Here is a 19,275-nt window from a genome sequence, read left to right as displayed (position 1 = left end):
TTTTTGTGGTCGAGAAAACTCGTAGAAAAAGTCGATTGAACGGAGGAAATTAAAGCGGAAAAATTGCTCTCCCATTGCTGATCAAAATCGGTCAAAACAATGTTGTTCCGTAGTCTACTGGCCTTTATTTTCTGCCTCTCGGTCACAAGGTACGTGAGACTGAACATTTCCACTTCTTATAACAACTTTCTTATATCTTTCTGACTGCGGAGTGATAGCCCGGCGACGTCACTGAAAAAGGTCGCTTCCAGTAGATTTCGCTTACAGCAGTATATTCAGTGAATTAATTGAAGCCGATCAGATGTCATCCCAAGTTCACCATTTTAGGTTCATTGCTCTCATGTGTAAGTCTAGATACGAGAAAGTAACGAGCCATCAGGATTGAAATTCAGTATTCAGTATTTAAACGATCGAACATAAGGTATTTAATCTCCAAAAAAGACTGACATATAAATATTTCACGGCCCTAAAACATTTTAAATTCTCTTATCTCAACCATCAGAGGGCTGGGGGAACGGAGCAACAAAATGTGTGTGTTGGACAAGGATGAAAAAGGCAATCTTTACCTTTACAAGGCTGCACTGCTGTGCAAGAACGAGATTATCAAGCGGCTGATCAATGGAACATACCATGTGGCAGACCCGAGTACTATAGGTAAATCATTTACCTCACTTTATCTTAAAGAGACTCATTTCCTTGCAGCGTTTTTATTATTTTACAAAACAAACTGTAGACCGTAAAGCTTAGTGATATTTTTCTTCGACATAAAAGACTGCGATAGCACAAAACTGTAATAAAGCCCATTATCTTAACCATTTTTGAAAAGGTTTTTTCAGTAAGCCTATTTCAGAGAGACGTAGCATGTAAAGGAATTTTGCTTCGTTAAAAGGGAGCGTCATGTAGCTTGTATTTGGAAGGGATTTTGCGTTTGAGCAATTTTCAGTAGTTTGAGAACATTGCACGATAATACGACGCTCCAAAAGATAACGGTAAGAACTTTGAACATGCTGTACGATACCGTGACACTCAATAATTTTTTGGGAACAGTGAATTTTGTTTCCCTCGAATCTCAATGTTTCCCTCGGCTTCGTCTCGGGAAACATTGAGATTCTCGGGAAACAAAATTCACTGTTCCCCTCGGGACCAGTCATTATGTTGGCCCAATACGAGAGATGTTTTGTTATTTCAAATGGCGTTTGAGATTTTCATTTCATTTTGAGACATGTTTTTTTACGGGGGGGGAGAGGGGGGGTCGGGAGGTGCTTATATATGACGTTTATATTTAGCGACACTAATTCAATCGGAATTTGGGTTACAGTAAACATATCAGCCCTTATTTAGGATAAAGAAACGAGCAGAACAGAAAGGTTTTCTCATTTTCTTTTCGCCTTTTTCCTGATTACAGGGCTAAGCAAAGTCTCCTGTGCCTTGAACTGCAAGGACCTAAAACAGAAAGCACCATCACTCTTGTCAGGGGTCTATTGGATAGACCCAGATGGTGGTTTCCATGGTAACACATTCCAGGCCTACTGTGACCAACAGACGGACGGTGGGGGCTGGACACTAGTGTGGAGTAATACCTCCACCGAATACACGAACTTCTGGTCTGGTGCAAATGCTGTCACGCCGCGTCCAAGCTGAACAGCGAAACAAGCGAACACTCGAGTGTCCACAACAGTTCCTCTCACTGAGACACATTACGAGGCCATGAATTTTACTTTGTGGCGTCCTATTGGCAAGGACTTCTTAATCAAGAGCAACATCAACAACTGGATCGCATGCAAGGAGGGTACTGGCAGCTTGGTACAACAGAAGGCGGGCTCAATCGCTTGTAAACTGGGTAAACGGGTTTCCAAGCAGTGTACTGGTGTAGTACCGGAGTCCTTCGGGAGCGGGTCTGATTACTATGAACCAGGCTTACGCGCCACTAAAGCCTACTATTATTTTGATTGTAACAAAAACATAAATTCGCCTACTCGTGATCCATGCGGAACAAACAAACCAAATCAATTAAACGGTGTGGCTAATCCACACGGAAATATCTTTATTCGCTAAGCAATTTTCCGTCGTCCATTTCTCATTTTGCTAAAATAGCTCAGGGCTAAACGCAGACGCGAGGGTTAAAAGGGAAAAGGTATTCACATAGATCACTTTTCCAAGGCATCTACTGCTCATGCATGCGCGAAAACATCGGGATTTTCAAAAATCATTTCAGTTTATACCAGTTTCTATTTTTCTACATTTTAAGGATTTTTGCAGGTTCGTTCTTTAAAAAAATGCAAATGAACATGGTTTTATATTCACCTAGAGCCAATGATGTCTTTTATTTTTGGTATTTCAAGTTGATAGCTAGTCACCAATCTGTTCCAAAGTGAACGTACATAGTCGACTGTCCCTGCAGCCCCAAATGTTGAGCGAAAAAAAGTCCAATCAAGTATTCAAAACTCACCTTTAAGGCTGGTAACCTGTATAGCAATCCTCCTTAATTTTTTGGCCACAAGATTTCATGTATCAAGCTCCCCATCTTCATAGCCCCTTTATCCCTTTGGCTCTTTGTCAGAGCTAATAGTATGGACATGGCGATTGCATTTAAACTTAAACATGAAACTTAAAGCAACTCAGTTCAAAAAGAGCTATAGAAGATTTACCTGCCATGAATAACCACCACTCTTCGATACAACCACGAATTTGCGATTCCATTCTTGGTAAAAGTGGTCTTTGCCACACGCAGCAATTAGACTATAAGCTCGAGATTTCTATCGCGTGATAGCTGTCGAGGGCGCAACCTGAGTCAACTAACCCGTATTCTCTATTTTCCAATTGCCCACAATTTACTCTGTTTGCCCCCCAAATTTTCCATAAACTATTGTTGTGAAATGCTCCTGGGAATATGCAGACCTCCAAAGAGCATTTCACAACAAAAGTTTATTCAAAATTCGGAGGACAAACAGAGTGAATTATAGGCAATTGGAGAATAGAGAATAGAAATCGAGAGCGAATAATCTTACGGCCGCTAGTACAAATCCCAACCTCGTTCCTAGGCTTTCTCGCCTTTTACTCCCTTGTCATTGAGGAGGAAGAGCCTGGTTGCGGCTGGCCACGTGACCACCCAGAATTTGGCGGTACTAAAAAAATCTGTTGGGTGGGAGGGGTGGCAGAGTGTTTTGAATGTTGCTGTGACAAACTTTGTGGGTTTCAAATCCTACCCGCTTCATTGGGGTTCGAAGTCGAATTTTGCCGACGAATAATGCATGCTTATTTCTGGCGTCTCCAAAGTAAAGAAGCCTTCCGTTTATAAAGATATTTGGCAGCCGACTGAAGCACAAACGTTTCCACGGTTAGCACATGTAAAACGTCATGTGCAAAATTAACGTAAAACGAATGGTTCAGGATCTTGAATCTTTGAACTTGGAGATAATTTATTTTCTTCTCCGTGCGGTATTTTGGATGTTACAGAGTATTTCTGTCACACGGCCGATTAGCCGATTATTGTGACTTGCATTTGATTCACAGCAATGCAAAATGATTTACAGTTTTGTTGACATTAAGCCCGCGCATATATTTCATCTGCAACAGGTTCATGTAAGTCATTATATTTAGACACAGAAGTTTAAACAGGATTCATGGCATAGTCAAGAATTATACTTTGCAAATGTCAAATAAAACGTCGTTTTATATAGTGACAATGTGTGAGCTTCAGGCAACATGAAACAGCGAAACAGTTGTTCTTCGATTCTTACTGAATCGACCGACTGGAATTGAAATCAGAGTGATACTTCAATACGCTGGATATATAAGTAATAGCCTCCATTTGGCGCGAAAATATGCTCGGATGTTTGTCCGCGGACATTGTGTGTTCCGAGAAGCGAACAGTTTTCCGAGAGTGTAGCTCGAGGAAAACTCTGAGTTTTGAGGAACAGATAATGTCCAAGGACAAATATCCGAGCATATTTTCAAAGTCAAATGTAGGCTATTGTGTTTATTATCCTTCAAATATATCTGCGCAAAACTCGCAGTTTTGAAAATTGGGAATATATATATCTTATTAGTTGTTTTGGCGTGTAGTATCGTTGCATATTTTTACGAGTTGTGCTGTATTTTTTGCATTCTCAATGTTGTTAACTTGGCATGCTCCCATAAGCGGACATACAAATCTTATAACTCTAGTGGCCGCTTACGAGAGCTATTCTCGTAAGCAGCCAGCCCCAGTTACGGACACCCTTTTTGTGTCCCGGAAGTGTCCGCTTACGAGAGCTTCCACTGTATTTCAATATCAGGGTTCTATACTAGCATACGATATAGTAAATAGCAATTAAGAACGGCCGGCTTACACTTATAAGCAGCGCACACAATCTCATCTCATCTTTCAGACACACCATGAAAACGGTCTTGTCGAAAGAATAATCGCTGTCGAAGGAATAAACACAAATGCAAGCATAAGCATATATGTATAAGTAATCACAATTTTTTCTTTCCCTCGAGCATGTGTGTCATCTCCAGTTTCCAAGTGAATCTCCGTCTTTTCAGCCTCAGTTTTCCCTTCAGTTTTTTCGCTTCCAACGAAATGAAGGACAGCCAGTTGTTCGAAAACTTTATTTTCGGCGGAGACAAGCGACAGCCGGAAATACGTCTGCGTTCGCAGGCTAGCATTTGAGGAATGCTGCCAGGAATTCATTATTATATTATCCCGTGTCACAGCCGTCCCTCCCCGAAAGAAAGGCTACCATTATAACATCCTAGTTTTGCAAATGCTTTCCGTATTTCAGGAACCTGAGACGCTAATTTAAGGTTGCAACGTCTTAGTGTGAAATTTTTTTTGGATGAACTAAGCAAACGTACCTTTGTTGATACGTTCAAGCGCAATACAATACTTATACACACCTATATCACAAATGGCACCAGGAAAGCACGTAACGTGAATTATGAGACAGAACTCCATGTCTGCCCTTTGACATCCAGGATCTTTATTTACCGCTGCCTGATTGGATAAACCTCCAAACTGGTTCATCAATAGCGGTGTCTCATTACAGTCCTAAAATGCCAACCATTCAGGAACATTCTAACCGACTTCCGTATAAGCAAGAGAGGAAGATCTACATCCCACTCTCTTGTTTTCAGTTCCGCCCCAATTCACTATTACAATGACCTGTGTCACAGCCGCCCTTCCTCGAAGGAAAGTTTATCATTATAACAGTGTAGTTTTACAAACACTTCCCGTATTTCAGGAGCCTGATACGCTAATTTACAGGTTGCAACGTCTTAGTGCTAATTTTTTTGGATGAACTAAGCAAACGTACCCTTGTTAGCTGCATACGTTCAAGTGCAATACAATACTTGTATATCACAAATTAGTGGCTCCAGGAAAGCACGTAGCGTGAATCATGAGACAAAACTCCATGTCTACCCTTTGACAGGATCGTTATTTGCCACCTTCTGCTTGGATAAACCTCCAAACTGGTTCATCAATAGCGGTGTCTCATTACAGTCCTAAAATGCTAACCATTCAGGAACATTCTAGCTGACTTCCGTATCAGCAAGAAAGGAAGATCTACATCTTCCTCTCTTGTTTTCAGTTCCACCCAAATTCACCATTACAATGACCTGTGTCACATCCGCCCTTCCTCGAGGGAAAGGTTACCATTATAATAGTCTTGTTTTGCAAATACTTCCCGTATTTAAGGAGCCTGAGATGTTAATTTACAGGTTGCAACGTCTTAGTGTGAAATGTTTTGGATGAACAAAGAAAACGTACCCTTGTTAGCTGCATACGTTCAAGTGCAATACAATACGTATATACTTAAATCACAAATTAATGGCTCCAGGAAAGCACGTAGCGTGAATCAGGAGACAAAACTCCATGTCTGCCCTTTGACAGGATCGTTATTTGCCACCTTCTGCTTGGATAAACCTCCAAACTGGTTCATCAATAGCAGTGTCTCATTACAGTCCTAAAATGCCAACCATTCTGAAACATTCTAGCCGACTTCCTTATCAGCAAGAGAGGAAGATCTACATCTTCCTCTCTTGTTTTCAGTTCCGCCCCAACTAAGCGGGATCACAACTACAAGTTCAGTGTAGCTTTGAGTCGACCCATCTGAGTATTTGTACGTTATTTGTGAGGTTCTACAGATGGAAATCTCCAAAATGCTTCACATTGGTTTAACTGTGTTTTTCTTCTCCAGCAGTTTCTTAATATCCAGGTAAGACAGAAATCGAGCTGCATTTATTTGATAAATAGCGGCACTTTCCCCGATTTAAACCTTGGGAATGGCATCTCGATCCCACATCAGGATTTGTTGACTGATAGCCGACTTAAGAAGCTTCTGGTCTTTTGGAAAACGGCTAAAATTCAATGAATATTCGGCTTTATAATTACGGGAAATCAGTGTGGGTATATTGATTCCATCCTTCATTTTAAGTCTGTATTTGACTTTCTCTGAGTGTCAACTTTCCCACTCAGTTTTCAAAGGCTAAATGTTATTTTCTGAGTGGTTGCATGCACTGATGTTTGGTCCTTTAGAAGTCGTAAACTGGATAAATCCAACCGCATAGCTCATAGTGCAAAAGAACGCAATTTTTTTCAGCATATGTTCCCAAATCCAGTCATAAATACTCTTGCAATTTATATCAGGGTTCGTCTGACACGACACGTTAAGTTCATTCTCTGTCCATACTAGTTTACGATATAGTTAATAGCAATTAAGAACGGCCGGTTTACACTAAGCAGCGCAAAAAGTCTCATCTTTCAGATACGTCATGATCTGAAAACAGTCTTGTCGAGAGATTAAATGCAAACGCAAGCATAAGCATATGAGGATCACAATTTTTCCTTTCCTCGAGCATGTGTGTCAGTTTCAATTTTCAAACGAATCTCTGTCTTTTCAGCGTCAGTTTTCATTTCAGGGTTTTGCTTCTAACTAAAAGAAGGACTGCCAGTTGTTCCGAAAACTTTTTTCGCAATGCATACACGATAAGTACACGGTGTACTTCCCAGCTAAAGGTCAACCTCTTTCAGTATCCACTGATTTAACCATACCGCTGTATTTATCTTTTCAGCTCGTTTGCATTTGAGGAATACTGTTAGGAATCGATCTACTACCATTAAAACAGCGTAGTTTTGCAAATACTTCCCGTATTTCAGGAGACGCTTATTTGAGGTTACAAAGACAAAATGTGAATTTTTTTGGATGAACTAAACAAACGTACCCTTGTTAGCTGCATACGTTCAAGTACAATACAATACTTATATGTACTTATATCAGAAATTAATGCCGGACTCCAGAAAAGCACGTAACGTGAAGAATAATAAAAAAAACTCCATGTCTGCCCTTTGACAACCAGGATCTTAATTTGCCGCCGTCTGATTGGATAAATCTCCAAACTGGTTCATAAATTGCCAACCATTCAGGAACATTCTGGCTGACTTCCTTATCAGCAATAGAGGATCTAGATCCTCCTCAGTCTCTTGTTTTCAGTTCCGCCTCAAATGAACTGCATCACAACTACAAGTTCAACATTACTTTGAATCGACCCACCCAACTTTATTAAGAATGTCATCAACCACCTAGCTGGGGAAAAACTCCCCTACTAATACGGGGGACATAACAAAAACGAGTTAAATTAAAAAAAAAAAAAAAAAAAAAAAGAAGAGAAAAAAGAAGCATTGGGATAACTTGCGTCGATCTTGGTTTCGCTAACGAATATAATATGAGTATTTGTACATTACTTGTGAGGCTCTACAGATGCAAATCTCCAAAATGTTTCTCCATATTAACTTTGTTTTTCTTCGGCAGCAGCCTCTTAACAGCCAGGTAAGACAGAAATCGAGCTCGATTCAAACCTTGAGAATGGCACCTCGATCCAACATCAGGCTTTGCTAACTGATAGCCGACTAAAGTAGCTTCTGGTTTTTCTTTAGTTCAAAACTGCTTTGCTAAGCTTGCTGAGGGAGGACTGAAGTATGTTGTTATTCGCAAAAGAAAAACAGCGAAGCTATACTTTTACTTAAGACGTTTTTATTTAGGGGAGGGTCATACAGGGATATTCTGTCTCGTGATGGGTGATTATTAGCTGATTTTATTTTCCGTGGAACGTGAACTTAAGAAATTATTCTTCGTGGTGCGTGACCTGAAGGTTCTGTGTGACCAGTGAAGAACTTACCGGTGCAGAATTACTAATCGATATTCGTGATTTCACTACTCTATTCTTCGTGATTTCGAGACGCAAGTACTCCGAATGGTTAGAGTCGTCTATCAAAGGTGATTTAAGCATGCGATTTGTAATAAGGAGACTTTACTTAGCCTTTCACGATTTGCTTTCTTCAAACACTCTCTCTAGCGTCAGAGCAGGTTATTAAAAAGAGTACCTAACTAGCTTATTTTCGTGAATCGAGAAAATGAAATTTTGATTTCCGCGATCCGTGAGTCGCTATTTTTTCCGCTCGTGAACCGTACCAAAGAACCCCCCATCCCCTCACCAGTGCGATCCTCTCTCAACGTAAACTGTTTTCTGGCATAAGTTGTTTGCAAATCCAATGTATCATTCTGAAATTAGAGTTCCCAAGGGCTACCTCGACTATTAACTGGGACAACGTAATACATGTTAAGACATTTTCTTCTTTTCTTTCTTAATAAGTGGGATGGCTAAGCAAAGATACAAGGTGCTGGAAATGGACGCAGACGGAAATCTTTATCTTCATAAGTCTCCACTGTTATGTGTGAATGAGATTATCAAACGACTGACGGAAGGAACATACCAGACTGAACCCATTATGTGGCAAGGTTAGGCAACACACTCAATCAATCCAACAAACACATGTATCATGTAAACTTAGAAAACAGCCCTAAAAAAATACGCGCGCTGATTGGTTAAAAAGCGTGTTTCTGTAACTGGATGGAAACACAGAACTAGCACGAGCTGTTGACGTAATGATGGCGCGAGCAAAGAGAATTTACATTTTGATGATCAAAGTAAACAAGCTGTTTTTCTTTTTTTTCGCCGCGTTGTTTTCTAAAAGAAATAGAAAACATGTTCTCCGTGTTTCTATCGAGTTATAGGAACACTCGTGAAAGTTTGGGAGAACTCGTAAAAGCTGTGGGAACACGAGCTGCAGGCTCTGCAGAATCTTCAATATGCACGAGATAATTTTATATAAGGTTTAAATATATTTTGTTACTGGTACAAAGCACTTCTCTACTTAGTTTGCATCTCGTTATACCATCTGCTAGTCTCGGCCTCAAATCCTTTTTTACAAGGCTTCAGATTTTTTGATGATTGTAATTTTGTCTGCTAAACTACGAGGCGACACTGTTACTATCCCTTCTGAACGACTAATGAGAAAGTATACTGGTGAAATTCTTTTCTCTCCTCCTCACTCAATCTAGCTTTACTTTTAATGTTTGTATAACTGTTTCTACGGTAAATTGATGCAGAGTTAGTTATCGATAAATCGATTGATTCATTGTTTGATTGACTGATTGATTGATTGATTGATTGATTGATTGATTGATTGATTGGTTGGCTGTTTACTTAATGTGTGGTTGAATGGTAATGTAATACGAGTGACTACCTCGAAAATCAGACCACGTAGTGGGGTCCGATTTGTTTAATCACGCGTATGATTATAGACAGAATTGGACCAATCCAATCGAGGTCCTGTTAGCAATTGATCAGAACAATAACATTTTAAACATACAGCTACATTTCCGTTGAGTTTCTTTTCGACCAAAATAAGCAACACAAGGAACTTCAAGTATATTTCTCCAAAACACAGTGACAAAGTGCACCTAAAATTACACTTATACATGTGACCCATACACTGTCCTACCTGGGTTACAGTCGAGTGTGTTGATAGTAAATCAGATGAGAGAATTTTATTACAGTTTTCAGATTATTGGATTAATTATTGGTTGGGTAGTAGCTTTGATTAAATGAGTGATTTGCCCTGCACTGATAGGACTGTCTAAAGAACTCGCAGTAACGAACTGTCAAGACCTTAAGCTCAAAGTGCCTTCTGTCGTGTCAGGCGTCTATTGGATAGACCCAGATGGTGGTTCTCATGGTAACGCATTCCAGGCCTACTGCGACCAACAGACGGATGGTGGAGGCTGGACACTAGTTTGGAGCTACACCTTCACAGCTTACTCAAGTTTCACAAGTAACGCAAACGCTGTCACGCCGCGTCCAAGCTGGTCAGCCAGTTCAGCTAACACTAGAGTGTCTACAACAGTTCCACTGAGTGAGACACATTACGAGGCCATGAACTTTCCTTTGTGGCGCACCATTGGCAAAGAATTCCTGATCAAGAGCAACATCAACAACTGGATCGCATGCAAGGAAGGCACCGGCAGCTAGGTGCAACTGAAGGAGGGGTCAATCACTTGTAGAGTGGTTAAACAGGTTTCCGAGCAGTGTGCTGGCGTGGTGCCGAACTTCCTCCGTTTATACAACAGGGGACCGGGTCTCAACCGAGGCAGTCACTACTACTACTTCGATAGTGACACGAGTGGTAATTGGCCTACCCATGATCCATGTGGAACAAACGGGGCAAATCAGCTAAAAGATGTGACCTATCCATATGGAAATATTTTTGTTCGCTAAAAAATTATTAGCAACCGCTCACTTCATTATAAACTGCTTTCAGAATTGTTTTAATGGTTTTAACATACACAAGTAAACACTCAAGGCATCAGTTAGTGTAAGAGTGAACAGAAGTTTTTAATCTGTTAGAAGAACAATTGCTTTTATAAGACCCAGTAAAGAAAACGGAATGTTATTTCGGTTTAATTTCATTATTTTGAGTGCGCTTTACAGCACCAAAGGTCATCTTGCGACGTCATGGCGAGACGTCACATACTCAGGACGCCAGAGGTCAACTAGAAGGGGAAACCTGGGTTCTAAAATATTTTCATTGGATGACTGTGTACAACCACAGGTATCTCAAGCTCCTTGGGAGTCGTCAACATTATTATATGACGTTGCGTAAAAGCGCAAATATAACAGTTTGCACTGTTATAATATGCATTAGCACGTGCCTCTAGGGACCTGTTCCCGCGGTGCTTTAGTTTATTTAGTATTCTGTTATGGCTTGAAGTTCAGTTGTAATCGTGTCGAGTTCGAGTAAAGTGTTTTTCGTTTTGGTCCGTTTGTGTCCTTCATAATATTACATGCACGGAAATGTTACAGTTCCAAACATGGAAAAGAAATTGAATAAAAACGGCTTACTTCGAGTCTAGAGAAAATTACGAACGACCAACCCCCACACGACCGATCTCATGTGGCTTTGATGGCTCACTTGGCAGAGCATTGCACCGGTAACACAAAGGTCGTGGGTTCGAATCCCGTCCATAGCCTGAAATTTTTGCCGGGTCGTTTTTCCAGTAGTGTTATGGCTGCATTCGCATCTTTCATTCTGTCATTATTTAATTGCTACTGTTGGACACCAATTACCATAAAAATGCACGTTTTACGGCAGCGAAAACCACGGCATTACTTCCTTGAAACTGATTTGCCAAATACAACTGAACAATACTGTGGACAGGACCTGTGTTACGAATGGAGCGTAAAGACATTGGAAGAAGAATATATAGCAAACCGAGTAAAGTTAAGTAAGACTTGCATGTAGGGTCCAATTAGACTGAAGGAATGTCAGTTGATGGGTCTAAAGAACGTGGTCAGAGGCGCTCGCGAAAACCTGCTAAAGACAAGTTGTTCTGGATGAAAATAGTTTGCTAGCCGTGATTCCACGAGTGGCCATGGAGATGAAGTCAAGTCAAGTAAGTTAAGGTAGGAATTCGAAATAGTTATTTCCGCCATACCATGACGGTTCCGTTTTCTTTCCTTTCGTCAGTTTAATCACAGTGGATATTGACTTAACACACGTTAACTGTTCCTCAGGGTCAGGTTGTGACAAATACGTTTTCGCGCTTTCGATTAGCGAAGCAATAAATTAACTTAAGGTTACCGTATATCTTTAAAGCACTTAAGGATGTCTCGATTCCAAGCGATGTAGCGCGTCCGGTTTAAAGGAGAACGGAAGGCTAGCAGTCGTATTTTATATGGGAGCTTAACACTATTGAAATGGCTTAGATTTGTAGCAAAAAGGAAGAAAAAGTGAATTTTACCTTTCGAAAGAGCCGAAAAGAGTCCAAAACCCGTCGCCATTTTTCAAAATTGAACGTCCGCCATTTTGGACATCTTACCTTCCGTTTACTTCCATAAAAGGAGTACCCGCCGCCATGTTGTGACGTCACCACGCACATGCATTTTTTTCATGTCAACAAAAATTTGTGAAGAATCGATCTTGTGTCGAACCTGCATTTAGCTTGCATTATGGCTGAGATCGAGCCTTATTCTTTTGAACCTCTGCGAGACAGTTAAGAGTCAGAGGAAGACGATGTTCGCGAGAGTCAAGATGAGCGCCGAAGAGGAAATACATCGTGGTGTGTATGCGATTGTTGTGCGAACTGGGAAGTGCAACAAGGAAGCCGTAAATAAAATACAATTTCAGGTGAATAATACTTTTGTATTCAGCAGATGTTGATTATTTTGGCACTAGGAAGCTAATAAACAGCTATTGCCTCGGTGGGAAGAAAGTGTTGTTTGATTTATTTCATTTATTTCGTATCTTGTCGTGGCGTGCGTGGAAGGCTCACATAGCAGCGAAATGGTTGCGATATATCCTGTTTATATTTTTTTGGTTCAGACATAGAGGCAGCTCAACCGACTTCTAGATGTATAACATAGCACCCTCTCTTTCAAACGATTTGTTTACAAAGGGAAGTCCTAGAGATCGCTGTCGCGGGTTTGTGTCAAGTGTGCAGAATGAGAGCACCAAGAGAACTAAATAACATGTAAGCTTATGTACACAAATGGTCACAAATAATTTGCCAGCTGTGAGACTTATTTCGAACGTTTCGTTGAACTCAGTTAATCCCCCAACATAAGATTCAATTATGCACAAACGTAACATTTCAAGCTCTACAGTGCCATATATAATTCGATTTGACGACAATCTCAGTGAAAACGTGGTACTTGAAATTCGGGTGTTTTTCCCCTGTGCGCAGTGACGTCACGCTACGCGCCCAAGCCTTCAACATAGCTTCCAAAATGGCGGACGTTCAAATTGTTCAGATACGGAGCTTTTTCCTGTTACAATCAGGCTAAAAAGTTAGTTTACATCCTAAAACATAGCGATTTGATTACGACGTATCATGTGCTTTCGGAAGAACGACTTTTTACAAAATGGGTTTTCGTTAGAAATTTAAGCATTTAAACTGTGGTTAATGAGCTCTGTAGTCTACATCACCGCTGTCATCTAAGGTTGTCACCAGTTCTGTTATCTTCCCCCTATTAGCCATTGTGCAATAAGTTTAGGTCAATGTCCAATGCAACCAAATAGTTTTACCGTATGGGAAATCATACGAGAAAGCTCCCAGTGATTTCCACCATGCTGTCATGTGATTTCAGCGTGCTATACCCCTCCCAACTCCCTCAATCCCCAGTTAGAAAAATCCCATTGTTTTCTGACCCTGTCCCAGTTGTGAGTTAGTATTCAAGCTAGGCCGTTCTCCGCTTTCCCCTCCTTCCCTCCCTGTATTGGTAGCTTTGTTCTTTCCCATCTTTTTTCTCCATGTGGTTGTAATTACCTCTCATGAGAAAGTGGCTTTCACCTGCTGAACCTTCTCGGTTTCTTCACTGCCACATTCTATTTGTTATATTGTGTGTAAACCATAGCTGCTTGGTCAATAAAGGTTCTTTTGGTGGCAGGGAAGTGCAACATAGGCTGCACTTTGCCCCACAGTAAGTGCTATGGCCACCCTTGGAAATAGGTCCGGATCTCTCCAGGATGGTGTCATCGTACCATCTGACCTATTGTCCTCCCAGAGGGGCACCCCCTCTTCTGGTCCATCCTATGTTACTTCCAAGGAAATAGGTCCGGATCTCTCCAGGATGGTGCCATCATACCATCTGAACTATTGTCCTCCCAGAGGGGCACCCCCTCTTCTGGTCCATCCTATGTTACTTCCAAGGAAATAGGTCCGGATCTCTCCAGGATGGTGCCATCATACCATCTGAACTATTGTCCTCCCAGAGGGGCACCCCCTCTTCTGGTCCATCCTATGTTACTTCCAAGGAAATAGGTCCGGATCTCTCCAGGATGGTGCCATCATACCATCTGAACTATTGTCCTCCCAGAGGGGCACCCCCTCTTCTGGTCCATCCTATGTTACTTCCAAGGAAATAGGTCCGGATCTCTCCAGGATGGTGCCATCATACCATCTGAACTATTGTCCTCCCAGAGGGGCACCCCCTCTTCTGGTCCATCCTATGTTACTTCCAAGGAAATAGGTCCGGATCTCTCCAGGATGGTGCCATCATACCATCTGAACTATTGTCCTCCCAGAGGGGCACCCCCTCTTCTGGTCCATCCTATGTTACTTCCAAGGAAATAGGTCCGGATCTCTCCAGGATGGTGCCATCATACCATCTGAACTATTGTCCTCCCAGAGGGGCACCCCCTCTTCTGGTCCATCCTATGTTACTTCCAAGGAAATAGGTCCGGATCTCTCCAGGATGGTGCCATCATACCATCTGAACTATTGTCCTCCCAGAAGGGCACCCCTCTTCTGGTCCCCTTAGTAACATAGGTTCCCTTAGAGACGCCGCTACTCTAGGGGAGATAGGCTCTGTCTTCCCTGCCACCCATGTTTTGCCACCATAATCAGTGTTTTGTTTCTGTTTCCTGTATCTACCCAGCAAAGGGGAGGGGTGGGGGGGGGGAGGGTTGCAATGTTGTTACCCATATAAATATCCTTGCTGGTACTGTTAGATCTGCCCCTCCCCCTGTGTGGGTGTGGCTTTAATAATTTATACTAAATGGCACACCAGCAGGGTCTCATTAAGCTTCCGTTCTCCTTTAAACTGTAGATACCTATAAACCCCTATATCAAATTAAAGCTTATAGAGATGGCTATCACACTATACCAAGAATGTTAATTTGGAATGAAATAAACTGTCGAATTTTTCACGACCTTAAAATATGAGCGTCGATCCGAATAATTTTTTGGGTCCCTCTTGACAGCTACGAGCCAAAGGGAATTTGTTCGTTTGCCCCCAAATTTGGATAGTAGCCAGTTCGACATATAAGCAACAAAAACGTGTCTGCGAATTTTTGATTTCAAAACTTTTTTTCTCCTAAACTGATTTCAGTTCATATTTTTTTAATCCTATATCGCAAATGCGCTGTAACTGTTCACTGAAATTGAATATGGAAAATAGCAGACACGTTTGTTAGCGCTTTGGGTCCGGAAACTTACTTGGGGACAATTTAAGTAAGGGAAAAACAAAATTCGCTTTGACTTGTAGCCTTCCAGCAAAAGATGATTCGGACGCTGGCATTTAAAGGTCGTAAAAAATTCGACAATTCACGATATTCCAAACTTTTTGGTATAGTCTGATAGCCAGCTCTATAAGCATTAAATGGATTTGATATAGGGATTTAGGTATCTACAATTTAAACCGGACGAGCTACATCGCTTGCACGCGAGACACCTCTAAAGGTATACGGTAACCTTAACGCAGTTTAGGTGATCGGAGGTGATCGGTGATAGAAAACAATCAAATCTGACGGTATGACAAATACAGCCTTCAGCCGAAACGCGAAACCAAGACATTGATACAAAAGTTAATCAAAATATATTTTGATTCGCGGAATTCTAGAGGCTCTGCTATCTTTCTAAATGTTTAAGCTTTCACGTCTGACAAAATTGCAGATGATCAGTTCTTACTTCAGTCAATAGTCCAACAGAGAACTGTGGGTGAAGAAAAGGAAAATGCAGTTAAGCTGGAATGCCTAAATTTTCTAGCCGCACACTTGAATCAAGATTGGAGATCACTGCCGCAAACTCCTTGCTACCTAGAAATACCTTTTCGGGAATTAGGTGATCTTTTTTATGTCCTATATATCCACTACGCCATGGTCCTCCAAAATTGCTAAACGGGACAAACAAACACAACGATAATTAACTAGCTTTGGGCATCTGTGAATGACCAAACCCAATTAATATCTTAGGCAATAACTTTCCGTTAAAGTTCGATTTTTGAGCAAGGCTGTAACAAGAGCTACCAAGACCGAGCAGTAAAGAGGATATATAGCTTTTTTATTTGATTAACTTCTGTCCACCTAAAAAAAATTCCAGATGTACAGAAATCGATTTCATCTCGTTTAATTGAACTGGACTGAACCTACGAGAAACTAGAAGAGTGGAGAAATATCTGTTTGTTTGATTTTCTTTTTAGTTAGCTGAATAATTTCAAATGACAGAAACTTTGTTATAACTCAATTTATTCACCTTCACCCATCTCGTTCCTGACTAGGAGTCACGTAAGGTCCCAATTTTTCATACACGTCAGTTTGAAACTAAGGCCCGGTTCATACGTCGCATTTCTGCCGTGTCGAATTCAATTCAACGAATTCAATTCGACAGAAATTCGACGTCTGAATCGGCTGCCGCATTTCTGCTGCACGTTCGACTGGTCTTGCTGCATTATCCGACAGAAATGCGACACCGATTCAAACGTCGAATTTCTGCTGTGTCGAATCTAAGTCATACATTATGTTCTTGTATTGAGCATGCGTAAATTTGGTCCCGCCAAAGAGAAAGAAGAAACTTGGCCGTTCTCGTCCATTTTCATTTTTTTTTTTTTTCATTTTGTTATTTATTTATTCCATTCTAAAATTACAAAGATAAATATAAAGTAAACAAGTAAGAGGAGAAATGGAAAAGGGCAAAAATATAGCAAGCTAATTAGATGCCCTTGTCTGACTGACAATAATGATTGATTCTCGTCCCAATGCAACCTGAAAATATTGCAAAACGAAGTGCTGCATTGTCAGCCTTCTCCTTCTCGTTCCATTGGAGGACAATTTTTCGCAAAATCTAAGTCCTTCGTCCCTCAGTATCTCCGTCCGCCATATTGAATACTCTACGTTTAAAACATTTTCCGCTGACCGATATACCCGCCAGTATTAAGGTAATTCCTCTAAAATAAAAGTGACGATAGATTTTTGTTCAAACTTTGTCCACTGAATATTTGTCATATGATAACTTCAATTTTGAAATAAAAAAGGGGGGTGCCCATGCTCATTAAGGAGCAGTGAGGCATTGAAAATGCCCCATTTTGGCATTATTTAATGCTTATTATGAGAACGCATTCCCAGTAATTGTAACATCTTTGTGAGCCCGGACTCATAAGAACACGCATTAAACTACAGTCAATACAATGTGTCGGACACAAATAAACGTTTTAAGTTTGATTCAGACAGAAAGCTAAATCCTCGATTAAAAATTTGAACCAAATTCCTTGACGTGGTTACCGACTGCAAAATAGAAAAGACCACAGTGTATCTGCTATTTTTCCTATTTATTCAATTTTCAGCAATAGAAATTAGATCAGTCTTTTCTCACGCAAAGCTTATGATTAGTTGATTACAATGACTGGAAAAAAGATTGGAGTGCCCGTGCTCGTTGGTGAGCTAGAGCCATTTTTCAACTGACAGAGCTCAATATCAAGGCAAATCCGTCATGTTTTCAATATGCGCGTGCACGAGCGCGCGCATGACGCCATAAATTATGCGCAGTAAGGATGCGCAATGCAAATGTGAGGAATGACCTTAATTCTGAATTAAATTCGACACAAGTGCGACGTATGAATCGAGAGTCGCATTTCTGCCGCACTTAATTGAATTGAATTCGACACGGCAAAAGTGCGACGTATGAACCGGGCCTAAGTTAAACATATAACATTTGTCACTCTTTTGTAGAAAACGGCTTGAAGCTCAATAAATATGTGGTTTCATGATTGCGAGGAATCAGTGTGTGTGTTGATTTAATCCAGTCTGTATTTGTCTTCCTCTATCGATTATATCAGCTCCGAGACTAAATGCATGTTATTTGGTTAGTTATATCATATCCCTTGCGAAACGAAATGCTACGCTGTTATAAATCTGAAATGATCCTGAATTGAAGCCAAAGAAGCTTTTACTCCTGCATGCAGACAAGGGAACTGATTTCTCTCATTCACAATTTGGGGAAGATATGGTTATTCTTTCCGGGAAGTTCCTCCCAAGACTTTACGCATTTGTTTGTATTTTCTTTCTTTTTCCTGCCAGATATTTGTTTCCTTTTTTACACTCTATCTTCTTCTTGTTTTTAGGTTTTGGTGTTTAAACCTTTAATATCCGGAAAACGTTGTCTCGCAAACCCCTGTTTTTTTTCACAGCTAGATCGCCTGATTAACCAATCAACGCACTTTTTGCGTTAATTAGTGACCTTGAAGTTTTTCAATTGGGCCTGATATGGTAGAAAAAGCAGTAACCTTTTGATTTGACTTGGGAACTTTGAATGCACGTTAATTGGAATTGTTTTAGTATCCTAACCATCAAGACTGTACATGACTACATATTACAGACCAGTTCGAGACAGACCATTAAAATCGCTAGCCGTACGAAAAGTTGTTCCGTTCAAAATCATTACATCTTAGTTTTGGTCAGATGTAAAACGTCTTCCAAAACATGTTTATGTTACGCAATACAACTAAACACCAGAATTTCCGAAGATTAGATGTTAGGGAAAATTTCATAAGCGTACCGTATACATCTTGATCAGCTAAAGGTCAATCTCTTTCAGTATCCATGTCGCATGATCAGTGACACTTACGAAGCTTATCTGCAGTTGAAGAATGTTGCCAACCTTGTTTTTTAGGATCTCTCTTTTTCCTACCTCCTGGAAGAGGAGAGATCCTAGGAACAAGGTTCAAATATTGCCGGGTGATTATAACTCAGTCTTTTTTGGCAAACGCTTACCGTAGTCTTGAAAAAGCCTGAAATACTAAATATCGACTTGATAAAAATTGTTTGTCATGGATAAACTCAGCTAACCTTACTGGCTGGATAAGTTCCAGTGCAATACAATACTTGCAGACCTATTTCGCAAGTGGCACCAGGAAAGCACGTGATATGATGAGACAAAACTCCATGTCTACCCTTTAACACTCAGGATCTTTATTTACCGCTGTCTGATTGGATAAATCTCCACATTAATACATACTGGTGTCTCGTGATAGTTCTATGCTGCCAGCCATTCAGGAATATTCTTGTTGACTTCAGTTTTAGTCCGCTTCAAGAAAACTGCGTTGGCACGTCCCAAACACTTCCACCAGTTCAGCTTATAGGGTCGGCCAGCCTGAGTATTTGTACGAATGCAAATCTCCAAA

The 19,275-nt window shown here is 40.7% G+C and overlaps 2 pseudogenes across 1 annotated transcript; both read left to right on the top strand.

Annotated features, from left to right (window-relative positions):
• Positions 1-23: 23 nt before the first annotated feature.
• Positions 24-2,055, top strand: LOC145460517 (uncharacterized; annotated as a pseudogene). The gene is made up of 3 exons (XR_014039859.1): positions 24-149; positions 503-654; positions 1,406-2,055. The product of XR_014039859.1 is annotated as an uncharacterized LOC145460517 (transcript).
• Positions 2,056-6,144: 4,089 nt separating this feature from the next.
• On the top strand, positions 6,145-10,599 carry LOC145460466 (uncharacterized; annotated as a pseudogene).
• The last annotated feature ends 8,676 nt before the right edge of the window (positions 10,600-19,275 follow it).

This window comes from Orbicella franksi, chromosome 11, assembly GCF_964199315.1.
Source record: "Orbicella franksi chromosome 11, jaOrbFran1.1, whole genome shotgun sequence".
Classification (NCBI taxonomy): domain Eukaryota; kingdom Metazoa; phylum Cnidaria; class Anthozoa; order Scleractinia; family Merulinidae; genus Orbicella; species Orbicella franksi.
The sequence above is the reverse complement of the archived record's forward strand: the minus strand, read 5'-3'. Positions and strand labels throughout refer to the sequence as shown.